Below are 10,514 nucleotides of genomic sequence, written 5' to 3'. Positions count from 1 at the left end.
TTCAAACATAGTATTTCAGACAGGCATAATGGAACCCAGTAGCCTGATTGCTGATGAAACTGAGTATGATTAAATATCATAAGAATGAGCCTACCCATCCCCAGTGATGAAGAGCTTAGCAACGCAAAAAGAGAGTAGCACTTAATTCATCTTTAAACAGTCTTTGTTTGGGCTTCAGGATATTGAGACTTACGAACTTAGAGCCCAATCATTTCCACAAATATTTTTAAAATCAGCAGGTTCCTCTCAAGCCTGTGAAACTTTGACATTTGCCACACCCACATGAACATGAGCCAGTTACTTCAGTTTAACCTCTCTCCTTGAATGAATGTCATTGGAGCAGCTACCTCCTGGAGTATTGTCAAGTCTAACCAAGTAAGACATAGAAAATTCTTAGTAAAATGTCAGATGTACTGTAAGGGCTTTATGCTTGCTAGTTACTAGTTTTTAATTTCTTATAATCAATAATATTTCATCTTTTCTTAATGTGAGGAAACTGGATTACAAAAATGTCAGCCATTGGTCCATTCTTAACAAACTAGTTAAGGAGAAAACCATATAAACAATTGAGTATACTAAGATAGAGACATGCAGATGGTAGATAAGTTGTCAGGACAGAAGAGAAGTACCTCAATTTGTTTCACTCTTTTCCTTTTCTACTTAGTCAAGAAAACCCAGAAGAAGGAGATGGAAAGGAAACAGCTTGAGCAATAACAAAGAGCCATGTAACGAGTTGCCATATGCAATTCAAGTGACCCAAAATGGGTGACATGCAGAGTAAGTGTCATTCTTTGAACTGGAAACATCCTCCAAAGGCCTGTGATAATATCAGTTGTTTGGACATTTGGGAAGTGATTGCATCAGATGGACTCTAACTTTACCAGTGGGCTAATATACTGATGGATTTATAATTTCGTGACCTTGCTGAGAAATTATGGAAACCAGAAGGTGGGACCTAAGATTAAGAACCCCAAAACAGAAGTTCAATTTCACCAATAATGAGAAGATTGTGTAGTTGTGCGTTGATGTGAGCATTTTTCTCATGAGACGCCCAGGGCAAATAAAGGTCTAAGGATGGAAGTGATATGTAGAGTGCCACTAAAGGGAAGAACTCACTATAAGCTACACTATTTACCTGAAATCAGATGGAACTCATCTAAGTATTTATGATTCTGTGCAGGAAAAAGATATTTCATAGTAAAAAGAAAAGTAATGTGGACAGTTCTGTTAGTGCTAAACTCCTTTACAAATCATGTTAATTTCTTTATATATATATCTTTTCCAACTACAAGAAATAGCAACTCACTTTGTCTCACGTTTATTTTAGCTGCTCCTAGTTTTGTCTATGAATTTCTTAATTTTATCCTGGTATATGAAAAGCTCTATTCAGTCTAACTACCCCCTTTAAAAATAAATATAAAATAAATCAAATTCAATATATTTCACAGATACTTATGCTGAAAGGAGTAGTATACAATTAATAATAAACCTTTGAATTCATATTACATTAAATGTCTCTTTTCTTCAGCATTCTGTCTATCTACCTTCATGAGCAGGTCAATCCACTTAATCCCAGAAGGATTAATATTCTCTTGACCATTGGGGCTTGGGTTTTTATACAAGTTGGCAACTGAAAATGGTGGCGTCTGTTGTTTTCTTTCTCTTTCTCCAGTTCTCCCCGGAGTCTGAGAGATGAAGGAGGGGGATGGGGATGCAAGGATTATTCAACTAGCTGGTTTCCATGTTCTATCCTTGGTGTGTACCTGTCTCACTCTGCCTTGCTGTATGTCCATCTTTTGCTAGTCTCTGTTGATACTACACTGGTATGTGGCTGAGATTCTTGTAGAACAATTGACTTCTCCAAGGTGTACCCATGCCTTCCCCCAGCCTCTGTACAATCTCTGATTGGGAAATGCTCTTGGTTTCATGTATATTTGTAATTTTTGTCATATGAACGTTGGACCCTCTGCCTCCTAGAACTCATAGACATCTATTCAGTCCCATCCCTATGTTCATATGTATCTGGAATTGGAAGGGAACCCCTACAAGGCTTCCAACAACACCCTCACCGCTGTTGGCTTTGTGTTCTATGACAGCAGAATGATGAACAAAGACAGTTTGCAACTTGTGGAAGGACCAACCAGAGTACAAGGACACACTTCTCTGTTTGCAGTCACTTGATCCACTTCAGATACTCTTCTCAGAACAAGCTGTCTGTTTGCCATTGAAGGGAAATGATACCATGACCACTGTACTTGTGGCACTATGTTCAATACTCAGCTGCCTCTCCTCACCTCAAAGTGCATGTGGCTTTTTTTTTGTTTAATCCTTATGCACCTTATAGCAATAGTAGTGACTTAAGATCTGTTTCTTCTTCAGTACAACTTTAGAAGGTTCCCCGTACCACCATTGGCTGCCTGTAGGGCATTCTCTTCAAAAGAAATATTTCTTTTTAAGACTTAAGTTTTGAGTCTCCCCAAGTCCAGTATAACAGAGAATGTTCCACTGAGCTCTCTGTTACCAAATTTGGATGGAAAGAAATAATATGATCTGAAGCAGAAGCCACTGAAAGACTTCTATCCAGAAGACACAACTCTGTAAAAGGTTCTGTAAAAGGTGCTGTAAAAGGTTCCACTTTGCTCTGGGGACACTACATCCTTTGGACAAGATGTCAGCTGTTGACAGAAAGCCCTGTCAATGAACAACCTCAGACTAGACATTCTTGGAGACAGTGTAGATGGAGGAAAGATGAATAGCCTGGGAGTTAAGCCAGTCTATTAATCTTGGTCCATTACTTAATAGTCTTGTAAGCAAGTTGCTTTGATTCTGTCTTTGTGGTCTTCCTCTGGAGAAGGAGGGTAATCTTGAGATGATCTTAAAATGCTATAATTCTGTCACTTGGATTTATGATTCCATGTGCAGTAGGAAGGATGAGGGAAGACTTTGTGACAGTTTTCCCAGTATGGTCACATGAGGTATTTCTCTAATGTCCTTTCACAGCTGGATTTTATCATTTTGGACCAAACTTGAAATTAAATTGTTCTGACCTAAATTTCACTAATTCTTAGAAGTCACAGAGATGTTAAGTAAGTAACCACTGCCAACATCATTAAGGAGGTGAGGCAGCAGTGAAAGATGGCCAGTGTGCACAAAGGGGTGGACTAAGCACTAAGAAAAATCAAGATAAATAGCATGGAGCAACAATTCTTAAAAATCCATCAGGATAATAGTGACATCAATTTTCATACCCATATCCAAATGCAGATATAAATCAATCTTTTCTCTGTTTCCCTTCCTTCCTCCTTCACCCACACCCTTTTGATGTCAAGATTTAATCCTATTAGTAAATGATTTTATTGTCTTTACAAATTGTGTCTTTGAAACAAATAAAAAATGTACCCTTATCAATATAATATTTATAATACTGGAGCTACCCCTCCCCTCCAGTATTATGATGAAGGTAATATAGAAATCTTTGCAGTATGGCCATTCGCTTCCCTTTCCTTATCATCTATCACCAGGAATGGTTTAAAGTACTACAAATTTATATTGCTATATTGATGATTAATCTTGTCAACTTGACACACCTTGGAGCAGGGACCCTCAATTGAAGAATTAACCTTCATCAGGTTTGTCTGTGGGCATGACTATACGGCATTTTGTTCACTGATAATCAACTATGTGAAGTGATGGACATCTGTATGCAGATAGGCGTGGGTTGCATAAGAAAGCATTGACCATGGCTGGGATCAAGCCAGTAAGCAGCTTTCCTCACTGATCCTGTTTTGAGTTCCTGACTTGGTGTTCCTTAATGACGGAGAATAACCCATAAAATGAAATAAGCCATTTTCTCTCCAAGTTGCTTTTGTTGAAGCAGCAAAAAGCAAAACAGAATAGTGCATTACTTACGAGATGCGAAATTACATCACAAAACCAAGATGGAAACAAAAGGTTATCTAAGTATATTTATATATTGTCTATGTGTCTGTGTAGACAGGCTTTCTGTCATTCAACACTGGCTTTGAGTCCCCTATTCTTCTGACTGTATTTGTCATGTGGATTGTATAGGAATCACCATACCAGGCTAGAATAAGTTTTACGGTACAAGATAGTTAGTACGCAACTTAGTAACATTGCTTTTAAATTGGAAGAAAGTTTAAAAAGCTTCATAATGTGATAAAAAACCATTGTGTTTAAAAGAACAACTAGAAAAATATTATATCTGAAAAGAAGATAATGAAACAATATTAGACCGAACTATGATAGTTTGGTTCTGCTAATAGAAGACATGGTACTTTTCATCCTTTGAAATGTGTCTTGTTTCCAAAGATTTGTAAAATGAGGATGTGTAAAATACTTAAGAAGCACAAGTCACCTGCATTGTTACAGTTATATTTCATGGTCATCAGCATTTAAGATTACAATTAAAAACAAGCAATCTATCTTATGCTAGCAAGCAAAAGCTAGAAAATTCATGGTTTGTCACTGTTGAACTTGAAAGTGAAAATATATTTCCTCACACCATGACACTTTGTCCTTATGTAGTGATTAAGAGCTAAAAGAGAGCTCTCATGGCACCATTTCATTTATTCTTTATTAATATGTCAAAATCACAGAGCCCAGGATAAGCTGAGCCTTGTACCTTCTCTAGTGCCATGTAATTAGAGCTTCTGCTGAATATTTCACTCGAAATTCCAGACAGAACGTACCAGTTCCTTCATGGTGGTTGAGTAAGTCGACCACCACATGCTAGCTTCGTCATATGCTTTTGAATAACTTACTATGTGGAAAAGGAACTATCTTTTTTTCTTTTATTTTGAACTGAAGTTAAAGTCTCTACTTACCCTTTAACTCTTAACATATTATCCTCATACTTTTAGCCTCTAGTTTAGAAGTAGGGAGGAGAAAAAATTGTGCTTTCATTGAGAACTCAAGTTGTTGACACATTTTATGCTACTGATTGCAACATAAAAAATAATCGCTATTTCATAGGCTGTGAATTGGGTGGATATAGATAGGGTCTTTAAATATTATTACCAATAGGCTGATTGGAGGCTCATTGAGGAAAGTGGTGTTCTTAAAAGTTTATTTTAGGACTTGAGAGCATTCTCTATTTCTAAATAGATATCATTTGAAAAAAAGTGAGCCTTCTATATACCTTCTGAAATATTCTTTCTAAATGATACAGCCGTGGGCATATCCTGGAGGGTTTGTTAGGGCATTCTCAGGTGTATAACTCCGAGAGACTTAGCATTTATTTGACAATACTGTTTCTAAAACACTGAAAGTAAATGTTTTATAAAAGCTGAATGTGTCTTTTTCTGTGTCTAATTATTTTAAACTGTGGTAGAGAAATATAAATACTTATAACAAAGTAAAATCAGGTATGATTGTTATTCTGCCCATGACTGCTATGACCATTTCTCCTGCTCTTTTAACAGACATTCCCAAAGGTATCAGTGGATGGAGCAGCTGGTGAGGACAAGGTGTCGACCCCAGCAGCCAGCACTCCCTCCCAATAGTATGATGAAGGTAGGAGAGAAATCGTCGCAATGCAGGGCTTGCTTCCTTTCCTGGTATGGTTGTGCGTTTCCCTTTGCTCTGCGCTCCTTCAGTTTCATGTCCTCTCTCACTTGTCTCCTTTTTGCTTTTGTTCTTGTGTGTTCAGTGTCACATTTACAAAATCATTCCCAAGCCAGTGTCACCAGGTTTGACACCCACGTTTTCTTCTAGAGATTCACAGTTGCTGAGCTTACTGTTGACTTTCATTTAATTTGAGTTGATTTTTAGGTATAACTAAGTCTAATTTCAGACTTCTGGGTGTGGAAATCCCATTTTCCAGTGCCATTTGTTGAAGAGACTCTCATCCCCCCTTTGCATATTCTCAGCACACTTTTGCACAGAGTAGTTAACTGTTTATGATCACATTTGTTTCTGCTTTCTGTTGTTCTGCTTCGTCGATCTGATTATGTACATGAACACAGCATCCCATTTTGATTATAGTCATTTTATAATGTATTTTATGATCGAGATGTATTCTTTTTCTTTCCTCACAATTGGTCTGGTTATTTATGGCGCTTGCCATATACAAAAATGTACAGTATTTCCTATTCCTACAAAAATGTCATTGGTATGGTATCTAGGATTTCACTAAAACATCATATCCAGATTGCATATTAAATCATGCCCCCAACATACCAGGTTCATGTATTGAACATTGGTTGCCTAACTGTGATTATTTTGTGAAATAATAGAAAGTTTAGGTGATAGAGCCAAGCTGAATAAAGTAGGCTACTAGAGGCTTGTGCTTTAAGGTTACGCTTGGTTTCTTGTCCGTTTTTCTTTGCCTCCTCTCACTTTAAGTGAATAGCTCCTGTCACATATTTCTGCCTCTTGTGTTCTATGTTACAATGGGTTCAGAATCAATGGAGGAAAGAACTCTGGACTGAAAATCTGAAACCATGAGCCAAAATATATCTTCCTTCTTTTTAAATTGATGTTCTTAGGCATTTAGTTATAGCAACCATAACACTTTAGTATGGACACCTTAATGCGATCTCTTCCAATTCATCAGTGCAGTATGCTTTTCCATTTGTTTGTGCATTCTCTGATTTCCTTAATCAGCTTATAGTTTTCAGTACAAAGCATCTTTGTAATCCTTAGTTGTGTTTATTCATTAATGACTTTATAGTGTTGAATATTGTGCTAAAATAGCACTAAGATGTTACTATGAATGAGGTCTTCTGTATTAGGTGTTCCTCTATAAGGAACTATAACTTAGTATGTAAACAAATTTAAATCCTTGTATTTCTGTGTATTTGTTACTTTTTTGTGGTTGTGATAAAACACGATGACCAAACAGAACTTTGGAAGAGAAAGTTTATTTTGGCTTATGGTTTTGGAGGGATAAGAATTCATCATGGCAGGGTATGAAAAAGGCAGCTTGTATCAAGACATTGAGAAATCCCATCTCAGAACGTTAAGCACAAAGTAGACGGGGACCAAGGAATAGATCAAGGCTTTAAACTTCCAAAGCATACTCTTTGTGACACTCTTCCTTCATTAAGACCACACCTCCCCAGGACCTCTTTAAACAGTGTCCCTAACTGGAAACCAAGCCTTCAAAGGCCTGAACCTATGGAGGATTGCATCTCATTCAAATCATCACATATAGTAGAGCTGGCACATACCCATCACTAGCTATGAACAGCTATGTATCAGTCAATAGCTGGCAGCTGAGCAAGTATCCTGGTATGCCACACCCCGGGGACATAGACAAGTAACTATACTGAATCATAGGATTTTTCTACTTTACTTATGTGTCTAGCCTATGGAAGTTTGGTGTTCATACTGCTGGGCAGGGTTTTCAAAACTTCTGGTTCTGAATGCTATCCAAATCATGAATCACTTCTTTTTGATCAAATAAACTGCTACATTTAATTTATAACAACATTTTTTTCTAACAACTTCGATAGTCTTTTTTCTCTGGCTTCCCTTTAAGCTTGCACATTGCCATTGTCTAGAAAGTTGCTATGTTGCAATTTTACTGGATTTTTTTGGGTTTTTCAAAATGAATTGTATAGATGATCTTTATAATAAAAGATTGCCCCTTGCGCAAACAAGTGCAATTCAAGGTCTTTATTTCAGATTTGGAAATGTTGTTGTCTTTTTCTCTTGTTCCAGACAGGTACTCTGGCTCAGGCTATGGTACTGTTTTGTATACAAGTGGTGAAATATGGTGGCCTTGTAACCGATGTCTGAGAAGGCCCTTGCTCTAGTTTTGTATGGGGTCCTGGAGGCAAGTACTAAGCTGCCGTCTCGAGAACTTAAATCATTAACATGTACTGAGTTTTGACAAGTAATTTTTCTGTACCTACTCAGATAATGACATGCTTTTTACCTCTACATTAATGAAATGATTCAGACTACTTCATTTATTAACTTATTTTTAATAAGTTTGTGTTATTTATATAAATATAAATTTGTACTATAGCTTTGTGGTCCATGGTGACCTTAAACTTACAGTGCTCTGGCCTTACTTGCAGTGCTTCTGTTTACTCTCAGTGCTCTGGCTTCACTTGCAGTGCTCCCACCTTACTCCAAGTGCTCCTGCCTTACTTGCAGTGCTCCCACCTTACTCTGAGTGCTCCTGCCTTACTTGCAGTGCTCCCACCTTACTCCGAGTGCTCCTGCCTTACTTGCAGTGCTCCCACCTTACTCCGAGTGCTCCTGCCTTACTTGCAGTGCTTCTGTTTACTCTCAGTGCTCTGGCTTCACTTGCAGTGCTTCCACCTTACTCCAAGTGCTCCTGCCTTACTTGCAGTGCTTTTGTTACTCTCAGTGCTCCTGCCTTACTTGCAGTGCTCCTGCCTTACTCGGAGCGCCCCCACCTTACTCCGAGTGCTCCTGTCTTACTTGCATGGCTCCTGTCTCCACCTCCTATGTGCGAGGTCACAGGTTTGCTCTGCCATTCATTGCTCAGAAATTTGATTTTTAAATGTTCAATCATTCTTATACTCCAGGAATAAATTATATTGTATGATTATTTTAACATACAGTTGACTGCATTCATCTACATAATTTCTAGAAAATTAAGATACAGAGCAACTGCCTTCCTGGCCGGACTTCCTTGTACACTGTGTTTTGGCTCAGTCATTTGCTGCTTCCTTCCTATCTCTGTCCGTCCTCTCGACTTGTACCCATCTGCCCCCAGCAATCCACTTTCAGATCTCCTGTTCTCTACTATCCTTATGGAACTCTCTCATTAAATCCCCCTTCTTCTCTTTCCGTTCTAGGCACATGACCTCTACTCCTATTCCCACATAATTACATGTTTATAAACTTAGGAATGAGACTCTTGTTTTTACTATTTTTACATTTATAGTTACAAGGAGTACCATCGTAACCTTTTCTCTGTGATGTCTGGTTTTGATTCAGAATACCATTTTAAATGAGCTTGGATGTTATCTTCTTGTGCTGGATAGTTTTAGCTGCACAATTTTATATAATTTGCTTTGATTTTTTTTTTTTTTTTTTTTTTTTTTTTTTTTTTGCTTGTCTTTAGATTTTTTTCTAAGGACGTTGAATTTAAGAATTAAAAAGCTCTGGAGGATTCAGACCTGGTAAGGAGCTAAGTGGGCACCACCAGTTAAGATTAGTAAAGTACTTCTGATTCAACCATGACCAGGTGGGCTAGAGTTACTACTTCAAATAGTGAGAGACCCTTGTCAGCTACATCATGGGAGGACATGAAGAAGAGCTCTGTGGAGAGAGCAACCCAAAATCTTCCAAATCATGAGCTATGTCAAAGCAGTGAGCTGTCCCTTAGAAACGGTGCACCTCAAGCAAAACACAAAAGGAACAAAAAGAAAAAAGAGTACTTGAATGAAGATGTGAATGGATTCGTGGAGTATCTAAAACAGAGCTCATAGGTGCTTCACAATGGACAGCTGATAGCAGCCGACAGTCGGGAAGTAAGGGAAGAAATTGCAGTGGCTTTAAAGAACAGTCGACTGGAAGAAAGGCGGCTGAAGAGACGGGCAGCAAAGAAGAATGAAATGGTATGTCGACAGTGGGAACACTTGTCGACAACCTGGCCAAGAATGCTGATTGCTCAGCTGTACTAGAGAGTCAGGACATAGACACTGGCCTTAGTTCCCGCTGCAGGTCCATGGAACACGAGATGACAAAGTGCAGACCTAACGTAGACCCCGCTTTTGGTGAATTTCCTTTTGCAAAATGTTTAGTCTGCGGGGAGAAATGGGACATCTGTCAGATCTCCCTCCCACCCATAATACTAAAGGAGTCGATGCTGATGGTGGTGGCTGTAAACTCTGTGACTCCCTGGAACATTTTAAGAAAGATTGCCCTGAAAATCAGAACTCAGATTGGATCATCACAGTCGGTCACTGGGCAAAGGGAATGAGTGCAGACTACTATGAAGATGTTTTGGATGTGCCCAAACTGCAGAAACCTAAAACGAAAGTACCCAAAGTTGTTACTTTTTGATAAGAATTGGTATAGTTTTTAAGTACCACCTCAAGGTTACTTTCCAAAGTAAATCTTTAGAGATTAAAGCTGGGCACCTGTGGAGGAACATCTATGTCCTAAACACCACTCTGACCTATCAAGGAGCACAGAATGATTACTTATACTCTCTAGATGTGTGTGTGTGTGTGTGTGTGTGTGTTGTTTGTCTGTCTATCTCTCTGTACCTGTATGTCTGTCTGTATTTGAAACAGAGTCTATGTAGCCCAGGTTGGAGTCAAACTAATAATCCTGCTTCCGCATCCAGAGTACTGAGATTACAGGCGATGTGCCTAAGAGCATATTTTAACAGATGGAACTCAGAAATAACTAAGTGCCTCTACACCTGATTGTAGCAGTCATCACTATAAATGTAAATTATGAATCAAAATTGACCCCTAAACAAAGCACATGCCTTTCAGTTTGGGAATAAGTAAATATTTTGTTATATTCTCTTAATTCAGAGTATCAATTTATTGTAATAGAAA

The 10,514-nt window shown here is 38.3% G+C and overlaps 1 pseudogene; it reads left to right on the top strand.

The window, feature by feature from the left end:
• The first annotated feature begins 9,179 nt into the window (after window positions 1–9,179).
• LOC116080734 lies at window positions 9,180–10,008 on the top strand (annotated as a pseudogene).
• Window positions 10,009–10,514: the final 506 nt, after the last annotated feature.

Source organism: Mastomys coucha, unplaced genomic scaffold, assembly GCF_008632895.1.
Source record: "Mastomys coucha isolate ucsf_1 unplaced genomic scaffold, UCSF_Mcou_1 pScaffold6, whole genome shotgun sequence".
In the NCBI taxonomy this organism is placed as follows: Eukaryota; Metazoa; Chordata; class Mammalia; order Rodentia; family Muridae; genus Mastomys; species Mastomys coucha.
The sequence above is the reverse complement of the archived record's forward strand: the minus strand, read 5'-3'. Positions and strand labels throughout refer to the sequence as shown.